The following is a 23,206-nucleotide window of genomic DNA, read 5'->3' on the forward strand; positions in this document are numbered from 1 at the left end:
AGTCTAAGGATAAGGGGTAAGCCATTTAAGACTGAGATGAGGAGGAATTTCTTCACCCAGGGAGTGGTGAACCTGTGGAATTCTCCACCACACAAGGCAGTTGAAGCCAATTCTTTAAATATATTCAAGAAGGAGTTAGATATATTTCTTAAGGCTAAAGGGATCAAGGGATTTGGGGAGAAAGCAGGGACAGGGTACTGAATTTGGATGATCAGCCATGATCTCATTAAATGGCGGAACAGGCTCGAGAGGCCAAATGGCCTACTCCTGCTCCTATCTTCTATGTTTCTATGTAACACGAGTTAGATACAGAGTAAAGCTCCCTCTACACTATCCCATCAAACACTCCCAAGGCAGGTACAGCATGAGTGAGATTCAAAGTGTTGGCGTATGGAACTCGGTTAATTCAGCTTCTGAAAGGTGTTCATGTTTAGTTCATTGAATATAGGAAAAAACGGTGGATGGCATCATTAGAGAGAGAGAGATATAGAGTGAGAGAGAGAGATACAGATTTCACTTAGCAACTGCTGGTGTTCGCAACCAACCAGCCTTGGATATGTTTATTTATGGTAAGAATGTCTAGAAACTAGAAGGGTTAGGCTTACCACAGCAAGGCCATGGTATTTTTGTGTGCATCATGTTGAAGAAAATGTAGCCTTGAATCTCTGGACTATGCTGTAGCCAGAGACTAACATATTATGCAATGCCAGTTCCAGTTTGACAAGAAAACAATGTATAAATATGAACTTTTCATTTGTTCAAGCAGCTCGAGACAGGACCCATGCCTAAGTTCGTACACTCTATCTGTGACAATACTCAGGTTGTAAATTGCTTTTAATACTGAAGTTAAAGAATAAAATGATTATAACCAGATGACTGAATTTGTTACTACTCAAGTGCACAACAAAATGTGTTTTATAACAATATTTACTTTGACATTTGTGCTTTCAGTGTTCTACAGCATTGAGGTGCTGCAAACACTGACAATCACTGCACAGAGGTGCACGGCTGCACCCAGGCTCTCCCATGACTCTCTCCATATGCTTATGGAGGGAGTCACAGCGCACCGGGAGGTTCTCTTCCCTTCCAAAGTCGGAAGAGACCTCCCCAGGAGATCAACACAGTCTAGTTGCACATTGCATAGGAGGACACAAGCAGGAGCGTCATCAGGAGGACCAGGCTGCAGTGGCGCAAACCTTTCAATTATGTCAGTAGATCACAAAACGTTACTGCAAAGGCACACTCAACCTCATCCTGTTGTGCCACTCATTACATCCCCATCACTCTGCCTTCCCTACCCTACTGCTGCACATCATTACTCACACCAACTTACCTTGCACCTCCACCCATCCCTCTCTATCTATATTATCACATCCCCATCTCACTAGTTACCCCTCACACTCACCCTCATCCTAGTCCAATCATACTAACTAACAACACACAAGGGTAGGCACTTGTGTGTTTTAGCCAATGTTCATGTTAAGTTTCTGTTAATGTGCCGTCAAACATTGAAATCTTTATTTTCAACACTTTGCATTCTTGGACAGATTTGTGTGCATCTTTGGAAGTGGCTTAGTGTGTTGCAGTGAATGGTGAGACATAACGGTACCCCCTCCCCACAATGGTGATGAGTGTGAAAGAAATAAGAACATAAGAACATCAGAAACAGGAGCAGGAGTAAGCAATTCGGCCCTTTCAGCTTGCTCCGCCATTCAATAAGATCATGGCTGATCTTCTACCTCATCTCCACTTTCCTGCACTATCCCCATATCCCTTGATTCCCTTAATATTCAAAAATCTATCGATCTCTGTCTTGAATATACTCAATGACTGAATCTCCACAGCCCTCTGGGGTAGAGAATTCCAAAGATTCACCACCCTCTGAGTGAAGAAATTTCTCCTCATCTCAGTCCTAAATGGCCGACACATACTCTGAGACTGTGACTCCTGGTTCTAAACTCCCCAGCCAGCGGAAACATCCTCCCTGCAACTAACCTGTCAAGCCCTGTAAGTATTTTGTATGTTTCAATGAGATCACCTCTCAGTCTTCTAAACCCTAGAGAATATAGGCCTAGCCTACTCAATCTCTCCTCATAGGACAATCCCCCCATCCCAGAACCAGTCTGGTGAACCTTCGTTGCACTCCCTCTATGGCAAGTATATCCTTCCTTAGGTAATGAGATCAAAACTGTACACAATACTCCAGGTTGGGTCTCACCAGGGCCCTATATAATTGCAGTAAGACGTCTTCACTCTTATACTCAAATCCTCTTGTAATAAAGGCCAACATACCATTTGCTTTCCTAATTACTTGCTGTACCTGCATGTTAACTTTCAATGATTCATGTACAAGGACACCCAGGTCCCTCTGAATACCAATATTTCCCAATCTCTCAACATTCAAAAAACACTCTGCTTTTCTATGGCTTGGGCATTGTAGGGATGCATTATGTTGTTGGTGTGGGATGGTGCCAACTTGGCACATCATGTGGCAGCCAGGGTGTGCAGAGTCAAGTGAAGTAAATGTGGCATTGTTGAGGCCATCCCTGGCGTCCCAGGCAGAAATCTGGTCGGGTGCTGATGCCCTCTGTTCTGTGCAGCATCAGGTGATTGCGGAGAAGGTTGGTGTGATTGTTGGTGCTGCTGGTGTGCCTGGTGATGCTGGTGTTGGGGCTGATCGTGGTCAGATTCTGAGGACCAAGGTGAGACAATATAAAGTACACCCATGCTGATGGAATAGATGGCAGGTGAAACAGAGATGACAGAAACGGTCTGTCAATGGTGGGAGAGGTAATGAAGTCAGACTGGATGGAGACTTGTGAATCTGTAGTGGAAATGCAGTTTAGAGAAGCTAGTGGTTAAGGGAACATTTATCAATCAGCGGGGAGCTTTGACTTGACATCTGAAGCTGTCAACTCCACATCTGATTCAATGACCAGTGACCTCCTGCCTCAGCTTCAAAGACAAGGTCTAGGCACTGCAGGAAACTGGTGGGCAACCTGTCAAATTCAAAAAGCTGGGGAAAAAAGCATTGTTAATGATTTGAATTGGGTCCCCCACCGCTGCCTGTTGGGACGGCTCAGCGCTGGCAAACCTGACATCAGGAAATGCAGGTGGGCATGTTTTGACAGCAGGTTCCCGACCGTGAACTCTGTTTCTCTCTCCACAGATGTTGCCTGACCTACTGAGTATTTGCAGCATTTTTTGTCTTCTCAGAGGCCTTCCTTTACTATCCGAGGCCTTGCAAACATTCAGCAGCACTCCCTACACACTTAAAAAACTTTTATCATCTATTGCAACAAGCCACTACTTCAGCAAAAAATTTTTAAAAACAGTCCAATAGCTTAAATGCAAACTTACATGAACGATGTGTGTGTCCCTTTAACAGGTGCTGACAGCGCCTCTGTGAGTCTGTATTCACACTGGGTTTACCTGGTGAGCTTAGGACCCAGCACTGAACTCAGCACTAGGGTCGAAGTTTGCCATGGTGATACTTCTTAATGGCAGTGCTACCAGGCCTAGAAAAAATTCTGAGGGACAGAATTAGTCTCCACTTGGAGAGACAAGAATTAATCAAGGATAGTCAGCATGGCTTTGTCAGGGGGAGATCATGTCTAACCAATTTGATTGAATTTTTCAAGGGGGTGACTAGGTGTGTGGGTGAGGGTAATGCAGTTGATGTAGTCTACATGGACTTCAGTAAGGCTTTAGACAAAGTCCCGCATGGGAGACTGGTCAAGAAGGTAAGAGCCCATGGGATCCACGGCAATTTGGCACATTAGATCCAAAATTGGCTTAGTGGCAGGAGGCAGAAGGTGATGGTCGAAGGTTGTTTTTATGACTGGAAGCCTGTGTCCAGTGGTGTACCGCAGGGATCGGTGTTGGGTCCCTTGCTGTTTGCAGTGTACATTAATGATTTAGATATGAATGTAGGAGGTATGATCAGTAAGTTTGCAGATGACACGAAAATTGGTAGAGTGGTAAATAGTGAGGAGGGAAGCCTCAGGCTACAGGACAATATAGAGGGGTTGGTCAGATAGGCAGAACAGTGGCAAATGGAATTTAACCCTGAAAAGTGTGAGGTGATGCATTTTGGGAGGACTAACAAGGCAAGGGAATACACAATGAATGGTAGGACCCTAGGAAGGACAGAGGATCAGAGGGACCTTGGTGTACATTTACATAGATCCCTGAAGGCAGCAGGACAGGTAGATAAGGTAGTTAAGAAGGCATATGGGATACTTGCCTTCATTAGCCGAGGCATAGAATATAAGAGCAGGGAGGTTATGATGGAGCTGTACAAAACGCTAGTTAGGCCACAGCTGGAATACTGTGTGCAGTTCTGGTCGCCACACTATAGGAAGGATGTGATTGCATTGGAGAGGGTGCAGAGGAGATTCACCAGGATGTTACCTGGGCTGGAGCGTTTCAGCTATGAAGAGAGACTGGACAGGCTGGGGCTGTTTTCCTTAGAGCAGAGAAGGCTGAGGGGGGAATCTGATTGAGGTGTACAAAATTATGAGGGGCATAGATAGGGTAGATAGAAAAGGACTATTCCCCTTAGTAGAGGGGTTAATAACCAGGAGGCATAGTTTCAAGGTAAGGGGCAGGAGGTTTAGAGGGGATTTGAGGAAAACCTTTTTCACCCAGAGAGTGGTTGGAATCTGGAACTCACTGCCTGAAAGAGTGGTAGAGGCAGGAACCCTCACAACATTCAAGAAGCATTTAGATGAGCACTTGAAATGCTATAGCATACAAGGCTACAGACTAAGTGCTGGAAAATGGGATTAGAATAGATAGGCACTGTGACCCTCCCTCTGAAAAAGCTCTCCCCTTGTCCAATTGCCCCCGTGCCTTCTCTGAAACTCCCGACATTGCCCCAGTGCCAGCATTGAGGGAGATCTGCACAGTCGGAGCGGCCGTACTGAGGGAGCGCTGCACTGTGGGAGGGTCAGTACTGAGGGAGTGCCGCACTGTTGGAGGGGTAGTACTGATGGTGCGCTGCACTGTGGGAGGGTCAGTACTGATGGTGCGCTGCCCTGTGGGAGGGGCGGTACTGAGGGAGTGCTGCACTGTTGGAGGGGCAGTACTGAGGGAGCGCTGCACTGTTGGAAGGGCGGTACTGATGGTGCGCTGCACTGTTGGAGGGGCGGTACTGATGGTGCGCTGCACAGTCGGAGGGGCAGTACTGAGGGTCAGTACTGTTGGAGGGGCGGTACTGATGGTGCGCTGCACTGTGGGAGGGGCGGTACTGAGGGAGCGCTGCACTGTGGGAGGGTCAGTACTGAGGGAGCGCTGCACTGTCAGAGGGGCAGTACTGAGGGAGCACCGCAATGTCGGCGGGGCAGTACTGAGGGAGCACCGCACTGTCGGCGGGGCAGTACTGAGGGAGCGCCGCACTGTCGGAGGGGCAGTACTGAGGGAGCGCCGCACTGTTGGAGTGGCAGTACTGAGGGAGCGCCGCACTGTTGGAGGGGCAGTACTGAGGGAGCGCCGCACTGTTGGAGGGGCAGTACTGAGGGAGCGCTGCACTGTCGGAGGGACGGTACTGAGAGAGTGCTGCACTGCCAGAGGCGCCCTCTTTCAGATGAGACATTAAACCGAGGTCCCTTCTACCCTCTGAGGTGGACGTAAAAGATCCCACGCCCAGTTTTGGAAGAAGAGCAGGAGAGTTCTCCCCGGTGTCCTGTGGCCAATATTTATCCTTCAACCCACATCACTAAAAAAATCACTAAAAATCCGTTGATCTGGTCATCTCACATTCCTGTTTGTGGGAGCTTGCTGTGCGCATATTGACTGCCAAGTTTCCTACATTACAACAGTGGCTACACTTCATTAGTTGTAAAGCGCTTTGGGACGTCCTGAGGTGGTGAAAGGCACGATATAAATGCCAGTCTATATTTCAGTAATAAACGGTTCCAGTAAAGGCACACGTACACACATGTTATTAGGAGCAAGAACCCAGTGTGTGCTGATGCAGTGTCAAAAAGATGAACTGACTTGTGGTTTAAAGAGTCTTTTGGAGTGATTCGGGAACTGTTCTCAGAGTTTATACTGAGTCATTCAAAACAGCAATCAAACTATCCTGACAGCTGGCAACATAATCCCGTCTGAACAACTTGTATCAACTTGTTCAGGGCGCAGGATGTGGGAAATTCCCATCCTGGCACAAGCAGAAAAGCCTCGAGTTACTTTGTTATTAAGCAGGAGCTCGGCACTATATCTAACGAGTGCTGTGCCTGCCCTGGGAGTGCTCGATGCTGACACTGACATTTGCAGAGCAAAGCCACATATTTTACAGTAAATCTGCCTCAATGGCACAGTCATGGAATTATAGAATCTGATAGGACAGAAGGAAGCCATTCGGCTCATCATGTCCGTGCCGGCTCTTTGAAGAGCTGTCCAATTTAGTCCCACACCCCAACTTTTCCGCCATAACTCTGCAAATTAGTCGCCTTCAAGTACATGTCTAATTGCCTTTTGAAAATTCTTATGGAATCTGATTCCCTTTCAGGTAACGCGTTCAGACCTTAACAGACCTTCTCTGTGTGAAGAAAGTTCTCATTTCCCCTCTGGTTCTTTTACCAATTATATGAAAGCTATGACCTCTGGTTGCCTACCCACTTGCCAGAGGAAACAATTTCTCCCTACTTGATCTATCAGAACACCTCAATTTGGAATACCTCTATTCGCTCTCACCTCAACCTTCTCAGCTCTAAGGAGAACAACCCCAGCTTCTTCAATCTCTCCACATAACTGAAGTCCCTCATCCCTGGTATCATCCTGATAAACCTCGTCTCTACCCTCTCCAAGGCCTTGACATCCTTCCTAAAGTGCGGTGCCCAGAATTGGACACAATATTCCAGCTGAGGCCTAACCAATGATTTGTAAAGGTTTAGCATGACTTCCTTGTTTTTGTATTCAATAGCCCTATTTACAAAGCCATGTATCTCATACACTTTCTTAACTGTCTTATCAACTTGCCCTGCCACCTTCAAGGATTTGTGAATATGTACCCCCAGGTCCCTCTGTTCTTGCACCCCCCTTAAAATAGTACCATTTAGATTATACTGCCTCTCCATGTTGTTCCTTCCAAAGTTCATCACCTCACACTTATCTGCAGTAAATTGCAGCTGCCATGTATCTGCCCATTTCACCAGTCTGTCTATGTCCTCCTGAAATCTGCTACTACCCTGCTCACTATTTACTACGTTGCCAAGTTTTGTATAGTCCGCAAACTTCGAAATTGTGCTCCCTATACTCAAGTTCAGGTCATTTATATATAACAAAAAAGCAATAGTCCTAATACTGACCCCTTGAGACCCCCACTGCACACTTCCCTCCAGTCAGAAAAACATTGGTTCACCACTACTCTCTGCCTCCTATCTCTTAGCCAATAATGTATCAAGTTACCACTGTCCCTTTGATACCATATCCTTCTATTTTCTGAATAAGTCTATTATGTGATATTTCATCAAATGCCTTTTGAAAGTCCATGGGGGAAAAGTTCGTTAGCAACCAACATCGTCTGGGCGCTAAATTTAGTGCCCGGCGCAAAAATAGCGCCGGCGATCGCTAACTTCAGTTTTAGCGCCCCAAGAGGGAGGTGGAGCGCTAATTCAAACACTCCACTTCCTTCTTAGAGCACTAACCCCGAATATCGGGGCACTGCGTTCTGCAGTGCTTTGCACTGGGCCACGTCGTGCTGTGTATTGGAAGGGCTGTTCCCCTCATTAAAGGGGAGGGCCCAAGCCCACAACCCTGTGGGGCCATACCTGGACCACCGGGGAGCGGGGTGCCATGCCAGCAGCCCGGCACACAAGTGAAGTGCTGGGCTGCCAGATCGCGGCATGGACCCCGCGCTCAAAGACGCAACGAGCCACAACAAGCAAGTCGGCCGATTTTATTTTCCCCCCTCGCCACCTCCCCTTTACTAACCGCCCCACGCGCCTCCTGTTGTCCGTTCCTGCCCCTTAAGTCGGTTGCTGTCATCGCCCAGCACAGATTCAGGGGACGTGTGGCCAATTTTGCAGGCGGGGTGAAAACTGGGCGCTGCGCACGGTGATGACATCGTCATCGCCTGTGCAGCGGAGTGGGGTGGTACCGGTTACCGCTGCCGCTAAACTCGCGCTGAATTTAGCATGTCTCAGTAATCCCTACTATGTCTGGTTCCTCGCAACGCATGATTGCCTCCAGCTCCCCTGTTTTATTATGGACACTGTGTGCATTGTTGTACAGACAGTTTAACTCATTTTTAATAGTAGTTCCTCTCACTTTATTTTTAACCATCTTTTTAAACTCCTGTTTTTTAACTCTACTTATTCCCTAGCCATCAATGTCCTCCCTTTCTTTACTCTTTCCTATGCTCTCCTTTCCTTGTTTATATTTAGGCTGGTTTCATTTCTTGTCGATCCCTCCCCCCTTCTTACTAGTTTAAAGCCTTTGTCACCTCCCTATTTCTCATTTCTGCTAGGACACGGGTCCCACCCCGGTTCAGGTGGAGCCCGTCCCATCGGTACAGCTCCTTCCTGTCCCATGAAAAGGAACCCCTCTTTCCCACACCAGCCCTTTAGCCATGTGTTAATTCTCCTGATCTGTCTGCATCTATGCCAATTTGCACGTGGCTCGGGCAGTAATCCAGAGATTATTACCCTTGAGGTCCTGCTTTTTAATTTTGCTCCTAACTCCTGATACTCCCTCAGCAGGACCTCCTCCCTGTTCCTACCTATGTCGTTTATTCAGTCATGGACCACGACAACTGGATTTATTTCCTCCCTTTCCAAGTTGCTCTCCAGCCGCTGTGAGATATCCCTTACCCTGGCACTGGGTAGGCAACACACCAATTGGGTTTCTTGTTCTTGGCTGCAGAGGAGGCTATCTATCCCCCTAATTATAGAATCCCCTATCACTACCACATTTCTATTCTGCTCTTCCCCCCCTTGGACAGCCTTCTGAGCCACGGTGCTTTGGTCTGCATTGTGGCTGTCCTCCCCGCAGTCTTTCTCCTTGTCCTCACAGGTAGCGAGTACATCGTACCTGTTGGACAGGACCAGCGTCTGCCGGACCTCCTTCTCAACCTCTCCTAAGTCCGCACTACCCGTCTCCCAAACAGTCACACCCTCCCCTTCCTGAACCTGTGCTTTCCTCTGAGGTGTGACTGTATTCAGGATAAAACTGTCCAGAAATTCCTCCCCCTCCCTTATGTTTCGGAGTGTCTCTAACGCACACTCCAGCTCAATGACTGAGCCGGAGTGACTGAAGGCAGAGACATTTCCTGCCGATGTGGGAATCCGGGACAGTCTCGCTGTCCACAAACTCCCACATACTACAGTCCTGACACTTAGTCCCTGCCATCTCTAGAATTTATTTTATTTATTTGCTCATTTAATTAGTTAAAATTTTTAATCAAATGATTATTTATAGTTATATTAATTAATTAGTTCATCTAGTTAAGTTATTATTTATTAACATAATAGTTATAGTTCCCCAGCTCTTAGTTTAAACCACTGCACTAGCTTGAGAATGAAAAAACACTGAGACTCACCAACCAATCAACCTACCTGCTATCCTGTGATGTCACTACTAGATTTTTTTTTTGCTCTCCCCTGCACTCCCCCCACTCTCCCCCCGCTCTCCCCCTGGTCACCCCCCCCCCAGTCCCCCGCTCTCCCCCTGGCACCCCCGCCCCGGTCCCCCGCTCTCCCCCTGGTCACCACCCCCCGGTCCCCCGCTCTCCCCCCTGGTCACCCCGCCCCCGGTCCCCCGCTCACCCCCCCAGCCCTCCCCCCCTGGTCCCGCACTCCCCCCCACCCCCCGCTCATCCCCCCCCCCCCGGTCCCGCACTCCTGCCCCCGCTCTCCCCCGCTCTCCCCCCCCCGGTCTCCACCCCGCTCTCCCCCCCCCAGTCCCAAGCTCTCCCCCCGGTCCCCAGCTCACCCCCCCTTGGTCCCGCACACTCCCCCCCCACCCCCCCCGCTCTCCCCCCCCGGTCCCGCACTCCCCGCCCCCGCTCTCCCCCGCTCTCCCCCCCCCGGTCTCCACCCGCTCTCCCCCCAAGTCCCAAGCTCTCCCCCCTGGTCCCCAGCTCACCCCCCCTTGTCCCGCACTCCCCCGCCCCCCCGCTCTCCCCCCCCGGTCCCGCACTACCCCGCCCCCGCTCTCCCCCGCTCTCCCCCCCGGTCTCCACCCGCTCTACCCCCCAAGTCCCAAGCTCTCCCCCTGGTCCCCAGCTCACCCCACTGGTCCCGCACTCCCCCGCCCCCCGCTCTCCTCCCGGTCCCGCACTCCCCGCCCCCGCTCTCTCCCCCCCCGGTCTCCACCCGCTCTCCCCCCCAGTCCCAAGCTCTCCCCCCGGTCCCCAGCTCACCCCCCTGGTCCCGCACACTCCCCACCCCGCTCTCCCCCCCGGTCCTGCACTCCCCGCCCCGCTCTCCCCCCCGGTCTCCGCACTCCCCGCCCCCGCTCTCCCCCCGCTCTCCACCCCCCCGGTCTCCACCCGCTCTCCCCCCCAGTCCCAAGCTCTCCACCCGGTCCCCAGCTCACCCCCCTGGTCCCGCACACTCCCCACCCCGCTCTCCCCCCCAGGTCCCGCACTTCCCCGCCCCGGTCCCGCACTCCCCCCACCGCTCTCCCCCCGGGGTCCCGCACTCCCCCCCACCGATCCCACACTCGCTCCGCCCCACTCTCCCCCCCGCTGACCCCCCTGCTCTCCATCTGCTCTCCCCCCCACTTTCCCCCCCTGGTGCCCCGCTCTCCCCCCCTGGTCCCCTGCTCACTTCCCGCTCACCCCCCCCGGTCCCCCGCTCTCCCCCCCCAGTCCCCCAACTCCCCCCCACACTCCCCCCGCCACAACCCCCGCTCTCCCCCCCACTCCCCTCCCCACAACCCCCGCTATCCCCCCCCACCTGGTCCTGCACTCCCGCCCCCGCTCTCCTCAACCGGTCCCCGCTCGCCCCGCTGCTTCCCCCCCCCCCGCTCTCCCCCCCCCTCTCTCTTCTCCCCACCCCACCCCACTCTCCCCCCCCTCGCTCTGCACCCCCCCCCCCGCCCTGCTCTCCCCCCTGGTCCCAAGCTCTCCCCCCCGGTCCCCCGCCTCCCCCCACTCTCCCCCCTGGTCCCCCGCTCCCCCCCCGCAGCTCTCCCCACCCCCCCCCCCGGTCTCCCCCCCCCTGCACTCCCCCCCCCACCGCTCTCCCCCTGGGCCCCGCTCGACCCCCCGCTCTCCCCCCGGCTCCCCCCCCACCGCTCCCCCCCCATCCCGCACTCCACCACCCCCCCCGCTTTCCCCCCCCGGGTCCCCGCACTCCACCCCCGCCTCCCCGATCCCGCACTCCCCCCGCCCTGCCTCTCCTCACTAGTCCCGCTCTCCCCAGAGGTCCTGCTCTCCTCCCCCTCTCCTCTCCCCACCCGGTCCCGCTCTCCCCCCCCACCCCGCTCTCCCCACCGGTCCTGTCGACCGCCCCCCCCCCCCACCCCGCTCTCCCCACCAGTCCTGCACCGCCCCCCCCCCCCCCGCTCTCCCCACCGGTCCTGCACAACCCCCCCACCCACTCTCCCCGCCGGTCCTGCACACCCCCCCACCCCGCTCTCCCCACCGGTCCCGCCCGCTCTCCCCCCCCCCCGATCTCCCCACCGGTCCCGCTCTCCCTCCCCCCCCGCTCTCCCCACCGGCCCTGCAGACCCCCCCACCCCGCTCTCCCCACCGGTCCCGCAGACCCCGCACCCCGCTCTCCCCACCGGTCCCGCTCTCCCCCCCCCCCGATCTCCCCACCGGTCCTGCACAACCCCGCCACCCACTCTCCCCGCCGGTCCTGCACACCCCCCACCCCCGCTCTCCCCACCGGTCCCGCTCTCCTCCCCCCCCGCCGCTCTCCCCACCGGTCCTGCACAACCCCCCCCACACACTCTCCCCGCCGGTCCTGCACAACCCGCCCCCCCCGTTCTTCCCACCAGTCCTGCACACACCCCAGGAGTCCTGCACTCTCCCCCGCCCCTGCTCTCCCCACTGGTCCTGCTCAATCCCCCCCCGCCCTGCTCTCCCCACCGGTCCTGCACACCCTCTACCCCCGCTCTCCCCACCGGACCTCCACTCACCCCCGGCTCTTCCCACCACTCTCACCACCGGTCCCGCTCTCCCCCTGGCTGCCGCTTTCCTCCTCACTCTCCCCCTCCCCCCGCTCTCCCCGCCGGTCCTGCACACCCACCCCCCGCTCTCCCCGCCACTCACGCCAATCCCCGCCCCCCTGCTCTCCCCCACGGTCCCGCACTCCCCCCCCAGTCCCGCACTCCACCCCCCGTCCTGCACTCCCCCCCCAACTCTCCACACTGGTCTCGCTCTCGCCGCTGGTCCCACCCTCGTCAGTGGTCTCAGGTCTCAATGCAGCGCTCCCTCAGTACTGCCCCTGCGACGGTGCAGCACTCCCTCACTACTGCCCCTCCGACTGTGCGACACCCCCTCAGCACTGCCCCTCCAACATTGCAGCATTACCTCAGTACTGCCCCTCCGACAGTGCAGCATTCCCTCAGTACTGCCCCGCCGACAGTGCAGCGCTCCCTCAGTACTGCCCCTCCGACAATGCAGCGTTCCCTCAGTACTGCCCCTCCGACAGTGCAGCACTCCCTCAGTACTGCCCCTCCGACAGTGCAGCATTCCCTCAGTACTGCCCCGCCGACAGTGCAGCGCTCCCTCAGTACTGCCCCTCCGACAATGCAGCGTTCCCTCAGTACTGCCCCTCCGACAGTGCAGCGTTCCCTCAGCACTGCCCCGCTGACTGAGCAGCGCTCCCTCATTACTGACCCGCCGACAGTGCAGCGCTCTCTCTGTACTGCCCCGCCGACACGGCAGCGCTCCCTCATTACTGCCCCGCCGACAGTGCAGCGCTCTCTCTGTACTGCCCCGCCGACAGGGCAGCGCTCCCTCAGTAATGCCCCTCCGACAGTGCAGCGTTCCCTCAGTACTGCCCCTCTGACAGTGCAGCGTTCCCTCAATACTGCCCCGCCGACAGTGCGGCGCTCCCTCAGCACTGCCCCGCTGACTGTGCAGCGCTCCCTCAGTAGTGCCCCTCCGACAATACAGCATTCCCTCAGTACTGCCCTGCCAACAGTGAAGCGCTCCCTCAGTACTGCCCCGCCGACACTGTGGTGCTCCCTCAGTACTGCCCCTCCAACAGTGCAGCGCTCCCTCAGTAGTGCTCCGCCGAGAGTGCGGCGCTCCCTGTGTACTGCCCCTCCGACAGTGCAGCACTCCCTCAGTACTGCCCCTCCGACAGTGCAGCACTCCCTCAGTACTGCCCCGACAGTGCAGCACTCCCTCAGTACTGCCCCTTCGACAGTGCAGCGCTCCCACAGTACTGCCCCTCCGACAGTGCAGCGCTCCCTCAGTACTGCCCCTCCGACAGTGCAGCACTCCCTCAGTACTGCCCCGACAGTGCAGCACTCCCTCAGTACTGCCCCTCCGACAGTGCAGCGCTCCCTCAGTACTGCCCCTCCGACAGTGCAGCGCTCCCTCAGTACTGCCCCTCCGACAGTGCAGCGCTCCCTCAGTACTGCCCCTCTCAAATGTTTGACAGTCAAGGCTCAAGGAGCAGGTAGAACCCTCATGACAATTCAAGTGTCGGTTAAGAAATGCCAAGATTCTGATTCCGTTGATCACTTGTAGACGTCAATGCAATGATCATGCCAGCACTGGCGCTGGTGAGAGGCACATGCACTTTGGAAAGGAGAGAGAGAGAGAGAGAGAAAGAGAGATAGAAAGAGATAGAAGGAAAATTATGAATTTATAAGATCCCAGAGAGACCCTAGTTCCAAATGATTCGAGCTTAACCCGTATTGGTGACAGTGTTAAAACTTTATTTGGCACAAGCAAGGCTTAATACATTACAGTATTCGAGCAGCAGTTTACAGGGTGTAATTGAGACTTGTATTACCCCGTTATACACTGGGTAGAAGCAGCAGCCGTGAGTGAGCTGCACCCTGTGTCTCTTGTCTCTCATCTCTCCTCGCCTCCCAGGTGTCTCCTTGATCCTTCCTGAAATCTTCTACTCCTGAAATCGTCTAGAATTTGTGGCTGTTAAGACACCCACGCCCACCGCCCCCAACCCCCTCTTATACCCGTACTCTCATTCAAAACCTATGGAGTCCTCCTGAACCGATCACTGGCTGATGTTACGTCCATGTAATAATCAGACACAGACTGCGGAGAACGGTACAACGGTGTTCACTCAACGTGGCTCAGATTGCAACTGAAACAACAGATTACTACTCAGCGTTATATACAGGTGTGGTCTCTGCCGGTACTGCAGTATACATGAGCTGTAGAAAGTAGTTCCCCCTTAAAGGTACATACATTACAATTCCTCCCCTTTTAGATTAACAGTACCATAACACTCATTTAACAATTAAATATCAACTAATTACAATTAACACTTTTAACATGCAACATTAGCTGAAAATAGTCTATTTATAAATTCAGTCTTTGGGGAGGCTTCCTGATCCTTTCTGGATAGCGCCTTTCCCGAGTGTCTTGCTCTTGGTGCGGAGGCGTTTCTGGCCCCCTGTCGTCGGTTGGTTCATCAGCTTCCGATGCTACTGTTTCTGGCGTGGATGCTACCCGTACGTCGGGTTCATCACCAGGTACGTATGGGCGAGGCATGGGGTTGACTTGTTCCTGTGACTCTAGGATCTGGTCAGCATGGCGTCTCACGATGCTCTCCCCAACATCCACTGTGTACATTAGTGGGCCCTGCCGTGTGCATATCGTTCCTGGCTGCCATTTTTCTGTTCGGTAGTCGCGGGCCAAGACTGGTTGCCTTACATTGAAGCTCCTTGTTGGCTTCTCATGGATGTGCTGGAATTGCTTACTCTCAACATCTCTTCATACGTTTGGTCTGAGCAAATCCAGGCGAGATCTTAACCTTCGGTTAAAGAACATCATGGCTGGGGCCTGGTTGGTGACTGCATGTGTCGCATTCCGGTCGGCGAACAGGAAACTGTCCACCTTGTGCTGCAGCGGAATGTTGTCATTGTACATAGCGTTTATTGCCTTCTTAAAGGTTTGTATGAACCTCTCAGCCAATCCATTTGTGGCTGGATGATACGGGGCGGATGTGTAATGCCTTACCCCATTCTTTTTCAAGAACCTCCGGAACTCTTCGGACACAAACTGTGGTCCGTTGTCGGAGCAAATCTGTTCTGGCAAGCCATTCCTGGCAAAAATGGTCCGTAGGACTGCAATAGTTTTCTCCGTGGTGGTGGAGGACATTTTGATGACCTCAGGCCATTTCGAGTGCGCATCCACGGCTATTAAAAACATTGAGTCCATGAATGGACCAGCAAAATCAATATGCACCCGTTGCCATGGAGATGAGGGCCACTCCCATGGGTGTAGAGGGGCCTGTGGTGGTGCATTTTGGACTTTCTGGCATCCTGAGCAGCTCTTGGTCAGGTCCTCGATTTGTTTATCGATTCCCGGCCACCGCACATAAGCCCTGGCTAAACTTTTCATTTTCACCCCTCCCAGATGACCCTCATGAAGCTCATTGAGCACTCTATCCCTTAACTTGGGTGGAATTACCACTCGGGATCCACACATCAAGGTCCCCCGGCACACTGACAGCTGTTCTCTCCTTGTCGAAAATGCTGGCGACAGTGAGTTGCCATGTGCTGGCCATCCCTTCACCGTCAAATCATATACCCGAGACAGTGTCGGGTCATTTCGGGTTTCCTTTTCGATACAAGCGTTAGCTACCGGTAGGTTTTCAACTATAGTCGAATGGAATATTTCGACAGGATCCACTGCTGGTGCTTCCTCCGCAGTAGGCAGTGGCAGGCGTGATAGCCCATCAGCATTTCCATGCTGTTTCGTGCCCTTATATTCAATCTCATAGTGGTGCGCCCCTAGAAAAAGTGACCATCTTTGTAGTCGTTGCGCAGTCATCACCGGAACGCCCTTCTTTGGATTAAAAATGGAGAAAAGAGGCTGGTGATCAGTCAGCAAGGTGAATTTCTGCCCGTGCAGATAGTGATTGAACTTTTTCACTCCCCACACTAGGCTGAGGGCCTCCCTGTCAATCTGGGCGTAGTTACGCTCGGCTGAGGTTAGTGATCGTGACGCAAAGGCTATTGGCCTCTCTGAGCCGTCCGAGAATTTGTGCGAGAGCACCGCTCCAATGCCGTAGGGTGACGCATCACATGCCAACCGAATTGGTAATGCCGGGTTGTAATGGGCCAATACCTCTTTCGACGTGATTAGTGTTTTGCTCTTCTGGAAAGCTCGTCTACATTCGTCACTCCACTTCCATGGCACCCCAGTTTGCAGTAGGGTGTTCAGTGGGTGTAGTATTGTAGACAAATTTGGCAAGAACTTATGGTAGTAGTTTACCAGCCCGAGGAACGACCTCAGTTGTGACACATTTTCCGGTGCTGGAGCCTTGACTACTGCCTCAATCTTCTCTGGGGACTTATGTAACCCCTCTTTATCGATAACGTGGCCACAATATGAGATCTGTTTTCTAAAAAACTCGCATTTGGGGCGGTTAGCTCGGAGCCCATATTCCTGCAATCTAGTGAGCACCTGCTCCAGGTTGGCAAGGTGATCACTGTCATTTTCGCCCGTGACCAGGATGTCGTCCAAATAACACTGGGTCCCTGGGATCCCTTGCAGGACTTGTTCCATTGCGCTCTGCCAAATAGCCGGAGCTGATGCTACCCCGAATACCAGCCGGTTGTATTGGTAGAGACCTTTATGGGTGTTGATTGTGAGGTATTTTTTTGATGCTCCTTCTACCTCCATTTGCAGATACGCCTGGGCCAGACCAATCTTAGTGAAACGTTTCCCTCCAGATAGTGAGGCGAAAATATCTTCAATCCGCGGAAGTGGATATTGTACAGTGTGAAGGACCGGGTTCACTGTTACATTAAAGTCCCCACTGATGCGAACCTTCCTTGGTTCCCCAGGCGTGTTGCTCAACGACTTTTTCATCACAGGGACGATGGGTGTAGCCCACTCGCTCCAGTCTACTTTGGACAGTACACCTGAACGTTCCAGACTCTCCAGCTCTGCCTCGACGGCTGGGCGGATCGCATAAGGTACTGGTCTGGCCTTAAAAAATGTTGGGCTTGCGTTTTCTTCAATTTTAATCGTCGCTGTCATGCCTTTTAGTGTTCCGAGTCCTTGCTGGAACACTTCTTTCGCGTCAGTTAGGATCTTTGACAGTCGCCCAGGTGTGACGTCGTCATCCTTTTTGTCAGCCACAGTCAGTGCCTGTATGGAATGCCAATCCAGTTGTATTTTCCGGATCCATTCACGTCCCAGTAATGGTGGTCCTCCATCTTGCAATACATACAGGTCTAGTTTTGGTGTTTCCTTACCGTTATATATAACGGTCACCCTTATTTTTCCTTTGGGGTAGACTTTTTGCCCCGTGTGCATCTTCAAAATAATTTTTGTGTCTCTCAAGGGTATGTGTGAGAATAGCCGCTCGTAGTCCCGTCGGTTTATGACTGTTAGAGCTGATCCTGTGTCCAATTCCATCTTTGCCTGGACTCCTGCTATCTTGAGAGTGACCCAAATGGTTCGGTGATCCTCCGTTGTGATCACATTATGTAGTTTCAGACAACTCAGTTCCCTGCTTTCGGAGTCGTTATCACTCTTTTGTTCGTCTGAACTATTCTCCGTTATCTTATGTACCTTCTTGTACTTCCCTTTGGTCGGTTTCTTATTGCTGGTTTTCTTTCCTGACCTGCAGACTCGTGCTATGTGTCCTACTTTTCCACACTGTATGCACACTTTGTCTTTGAACCAGCAATCATTCTGGTCGTGTGTTGTTCTGCCGCAGCGATAGCACTTCTCTGTTCCATATGACATTTCATTTGTGCCATATTCTTGCGGTCTCTGTTGGATCTCTGCTGCGCCCCGTGCTGCTGCTTCATATGATACCGCAATGCTGAAAGCCTTTTCCAGCGTAAGGTCCTTTTCAGATAAAAGCCGTTTCTGGGTTCCTTCACTTTGAAGCCCACACACAAACTTGTCCCTTAAGGTATCTGCCAGTCCCGTTCCAAACTGGCAGTGTTTCAATAGTTTGCGCAGTTCTGTTAAATAACCAGCATTGCTTTCATTCTTATGCTGGTTCCGTTTGTGAAGCTTGAACCTTTCTGCTATCAGCAGCGGTGTGGGGTTTAAATGTTCCTTTAGTATCGTTACTATGTCTTCAAAACTCTTTTCCATTGGCTTCGTTGGGGTTACTAGATTTCGTAATAAACCATACGTCTTTGCACCCATTAAATTTAACAATACCGATGCTTTCTCGTCATCTGACACCCCATTTGCCTTGCAGTACACCTCTATTCGTTCGACATATGTAGTCCAATCTTCGACTTCATTGTCAAATGCGGTGATACTGCCACTCTTTGGCATTTTGGGTGTGGCTTAAAATGGCGTCTCCCAATGGCTTAAAATGGCGTCTCCCGCGCTTTCCTTCCTCCCCCGCTGCTGCCGACGCTGCTCCCGGCGGTTCTCGTGGCAATGGCGGCACCCTGTAGGTTTCGTGCGCTTCTCTCTCTCCCTCTCTCCGATGCTGCTCGGCCCCTGAACACCGGCTGCGCCCTGTGTGCTCTGCCCTCTCTCTCTCTCCCCTGTCGACGCTGCTCGGCCCTTTGCTGTGCCGCTCGGTCGGGCTCTAGCCCGCCGCTGTCCGGGAAGGGTCTGCGCACTACCTGTTGCCAGCCCGTTTCGCTGGACCACCTCGACTGGAAAGCCAAGCCTGGCTCTCGACAGCCTCCCCCGCAATTCTCGAGTCTCTGCTGGATGACTGGGCGGTTTCCCGTGGTCGACGCCCGAGTCTCTAGCCTTGACCTCCAATCCACTGATCTCCAGGAACGAATCCCCGGGAGGTGATGCAGAGTTGCAGATAGGTTCGAACCTGCCTCGTCGCCAATGTTACGTCCGTGTAATAATCAGACACAGACTGCGGAGAACGGTACAACGGTGTTTACTCAACGTGGCTCAGACTGCAACTGAAACAACAGATTACTACTCAGTGCTATATACTGGTGTGGTCACTGCCGGTACTACAGTATACATGAGCTGTAGAAAGTAGTTCCCCCCTTAAAGGTACATACATTACAGCTGACACCCAAACCCAAAATCCAATCATAAAGATGCCCGTCTGCAGCACCTGGGCTTACACAGGTTCTAGTCCTATGACCCCCTGACATCATCTGTTTTTGACCATCAAGACTCATATCTGGGGTCGTTGTGGCAACACAATCGAACAAGTCTCCACAGCTTGAGACACGGCCCCTGTTGATGGTCTTTGTTTTTAATTCGCTGCGGATGTTATAACATTCCAATGCACTGGCAACTGCAGCTGACCTTGGTTCCCAGGCTAACTGCAGTCTATTCGACCGTGGCAATCTCTTGCTCACCCCAGGTTGTCTGGTGAAAGCCTACTCACACACTTTTAAGCATAAAAAAAAGGGTTACATGTTATACATAATTCAGGTTATCATTGTATGCAGTTAATGATTATAAACTTCGACATTTAATCCTTACACATGATTATAGATCTCCGACAGTGCAGCGCTCCCTCAGCACTGACCCTCCAACAGTGCAGCGCTCCCTCAGTACTGCCCCTCTGACAGTGCAGCGCTCCCTCAGTACTGCCCCTCTGACAGTGCAGCGCTCCCTCAGTACTGCCCCTCTGACAGTGCAGCGCTCCCTCAGTACTGCCCCACTGACAGTGCAGCGCTCCCTCAGCACTGACCCTCCGACAGTGCAGCGCTCCCTCAGTACTGCCCCTCCGACAGTGCAGCGCTCCCTCAGCACTGACCCTCCGACAGTGCAACACTCCCTCAGCACTGACCCTCCGACAGTGCAGCGCTCCCTCAGTATTGCCCCTCCGACAGTGCAGCGCTCCCTGTGTACTGCATCTCCGACTGTGCAGCGCTCCCTCAGTACTGCCCCTCCAACAGTGCAGCGCTCCCTCAGTAGTGCCCCTCCGACAGTGCAGCGCTCCCTCTGTACTGCATCTCCGACTGTGCGGCGCTCCCTCAGTATTGCCCCTCCGACAGTGCAGCGCTCCCTGTGTACTGCATCTCCGACTCTGCGGCGCTCCCTCAGTACTGCCCCTCTGACAGTGCAGCGCTCCCTCAGTACTGCCCCTCCGACAGTGCAGTGCTCCCTCAGTACTGCCCCTCCGACAGTGCAGCGCTCCCTCAGTACTGCCCCTCCACCAGTGCAGCGCTCCCTCATTACTGCCCCTCCACCAGTGCAGCAATGAACGGGCATGGGTTGGGGTGACAATAACACTTTTTTGGGGGAGGGAATTTACTTGAGGGAGATTGAGGGATAAAGATAGAAAGAGAGGGAGAGAGAAAGTTTGTGAGTACCGAAGGGCAATCTTTGTTGCGATGGTAACCACAGGGAAATCCGCTAACACTTCTTTACCCAGAGAGTGGTAAGAATGTGGAACTCACTACCACAGGGAGTGGTTGAGGCGAATAGCATCGATACATTTAAGGGGAGGCTAGATAAGCACATGAGGGAGAAAGGAATAGAAGGATATGTTGACGGGGTGAGATGAAGAGGGGTGGGAGCAGGCTCGTGTGGAGCATAAACACCGCCATGGAGCTGACGGGCCGAATGGCTTGTTTCTGTAATTCTTTCGGAAAACTCTTCCTCATTAATCTCCATCTTGTTGCCTACTTCTGTAAAACCTGAAATGCAAAATATACGGCACTTAAATAACAAAGCAAAGAAAAATGTGCTGAGACAATAAGGAAGTTACGATAGATAAGAAACTATGCAGAAGAATGCAATATCACTTAGTGATGTGCCAAGAAAGACCATCTGAAAATACCAGCAGGTCTCCTGTAGCATTGCTGGAAAGTGTTCCGTGACCTAGATTGCAGTTTCTAAAAATGATCATACGCCCATGGGAGGGTAATCGTGGCCACTGTACTGCCCTTCAATACAATCTCTCATTCTCTCTCCCCCTCTCTTTCTCTCTCTCTTGCTGTTTCTCTTTAGTTGAAATACAGAAAATGTGATGGAGTTATAGAACACATGACTGAGACAGGGTAAAAATGTAACACAGCTCATTGATACAAGCCCTCGCAGATATAATGGCCCAGAAATTCGGGTCGGGGGCTTCCCGCGGGTGCAAGCCTCCGACCTGCACTTACCTAGCGCGCCGGCCGTTGAGCTGTGGGCCCGCGTGGGATTCCGATCCTGGGCCTCCTCCAACTGCCGGCGCGCAGTGCTTGCGTATCCCAGGGGCGCAGTTAGTTCGATGTGTCCCCTGGGATCACGTGGGCCATGGAGAGCCAATGGTAGCAGGGAAATGCCCATTCATAAAGTTGACAGGAAGAGCTGCCAAAACTATAAATACTATAAGCCCCAAAACATCACTAAAACTTCAAATAATTTTTTTTTAAATCACATTTTTAAAATAACTATAAATTACATAAAATAACTATTTTAAACAATAATTTAAATTTTTGAAAAAATTAATTACATTTTCTAACGGGGCTAAAAATAAACTTACCTTTCTTCAAAGTATTTAAAAATAATAAACCTGTGGAAAAAATGTTTTAATTTTAATTAATTCACCACTTACCTTGTTAAAAGCAGGCCTTGCGCCTGCTTTTTAAAAGTGTAACTGCTGGAGACTTACCCTCCCAGAGAAACCTGCAAAAAAAACGTAAGTTCCATGCGCACGCGCTGCCTCTCCAGCGCACGCGTTCGACCTCTGAACCCCTTCTTTTAAGGGAATAGAAGTTCTGGTTTCCCGCGCATGCGTAGTGCATGCATGAAACCGGCACTTCCATTGGGCCTACGGGTGAGTACCCAGTGCGTACTCACCCGTGGAGACCCGAATTTCTGGGCCAATATGTCTTATTATCTTTGCAAAATGTGCTTAAGGCGCAAGTAAATTCCCTTCCCCCAAAAAGTGTTACTGTAACCCCAACCTACCACATTAGTTCAATGTTGAATGTTTAAATGTCTTAATCTAAACGTACACTCTCGGGAGCCGCAAGCCTACATATCATTGTACTGCACTTGTGCACTAACAATGACAATAAAGTTGATTATGATTATGATTATGATTATGATTTAACCCTTATCCGTTCATTGCTGCACTGTCGGAGGGGCAGTACTGAGGGATTGCTGCACTGTCGGAGGGGCAGTACTGAGGGAGCACCGCACTGCCGGAGGGGCAGTACTGAGGGAGCGCCGCACTGGCGGAGGGGCAGTACTGAGGCAGCGCTGCACTGTCAGAAGGGCAGTACTGAGGGAGCGCTGCACTGTCAGAAGGGCAGTACTGAGGGAGCGCTGCACTGTCAGAGGGTCAGTACTGGAGGAAGCGCTGCACTGTCAGAAGGGCAGTGCTGTGGGAGCGCTGCACTGTCGGAGGGTCAGTACTGGAGGAAGCGCTGCACTGTCAGAAGGGCAGTGCTGTGGGAGCGCTGCACTGTCGGAGGGGCAGTACTGAGGGAGCGCTGCACTGTCGGAGGGGCAGGACTGAGGGAGCGCTGCACTGTCGGAGGGGCAGGACTGAGGGAGTGCTGCACTGTCGATGGGGCAGTGCTGAGGGAGCGCTGCACTTTTGGAGGGGCAGTGCACTGATTGCCAGCTCTGTATGGTGGGCCGGGGGGGGGAACAGCGCAGCCTGTGGAGGAGCAGTGAATGACAGACCGCAACTTCTGGATTTTTGCATTAGGCTAAATCATGAAGTTCAGTCAGTTTCAAAGGCAAAATGATGACAAACACTGCCAGTTCGCCGTCATCGTGGACCGTAAATTCGGGGCCAATACAAAGACACTGGTGTGGATTTATTTTGACCCGAATTTATAATATACCGCTGTTGAAATTCACGAAAAGATTTTTTAAAGAGGATAAAAAGGCAGCTTGAGAATTACAAAGTTACAATTTGATCTTTTTCAAAGCAGTTTTATTATTGACTTAAATAGCACGTCTGAAACTGCCACTGTGCTGGCTGACTCCTCCTCACCCCCAAGGGCTTTTCACAGTGAACAAGTAGTTAACCCCTTACTTCTACTTGCCACCTTGAATTGCTGAATGTAAAGACAAGTTGTATTAGGTTTATAAGTTTCAGCTCGAAGCGATACCACCAGGCTCACTACTGCGAAAATTCTTGTGGAACAAGTTCTTTTGAAGTCGGGAGTTGGAGGCAATCGCTGGTGATAA

This window comes from Somniosus microcephalus, chromosome 9 (assembly GCF_052327205.1).
Source record: "Somniosus microcephalus isolate GS21.2 chromosome 9, FLI_Smic_1.0, whole genome shotgun sequence".
Lineage (NCBI taxonomy): Eukaryota > Metazoa > Chordata > Chondrichthyes > Squaliformes > Somniosidae > Somniosus > Somniosus microcephalus.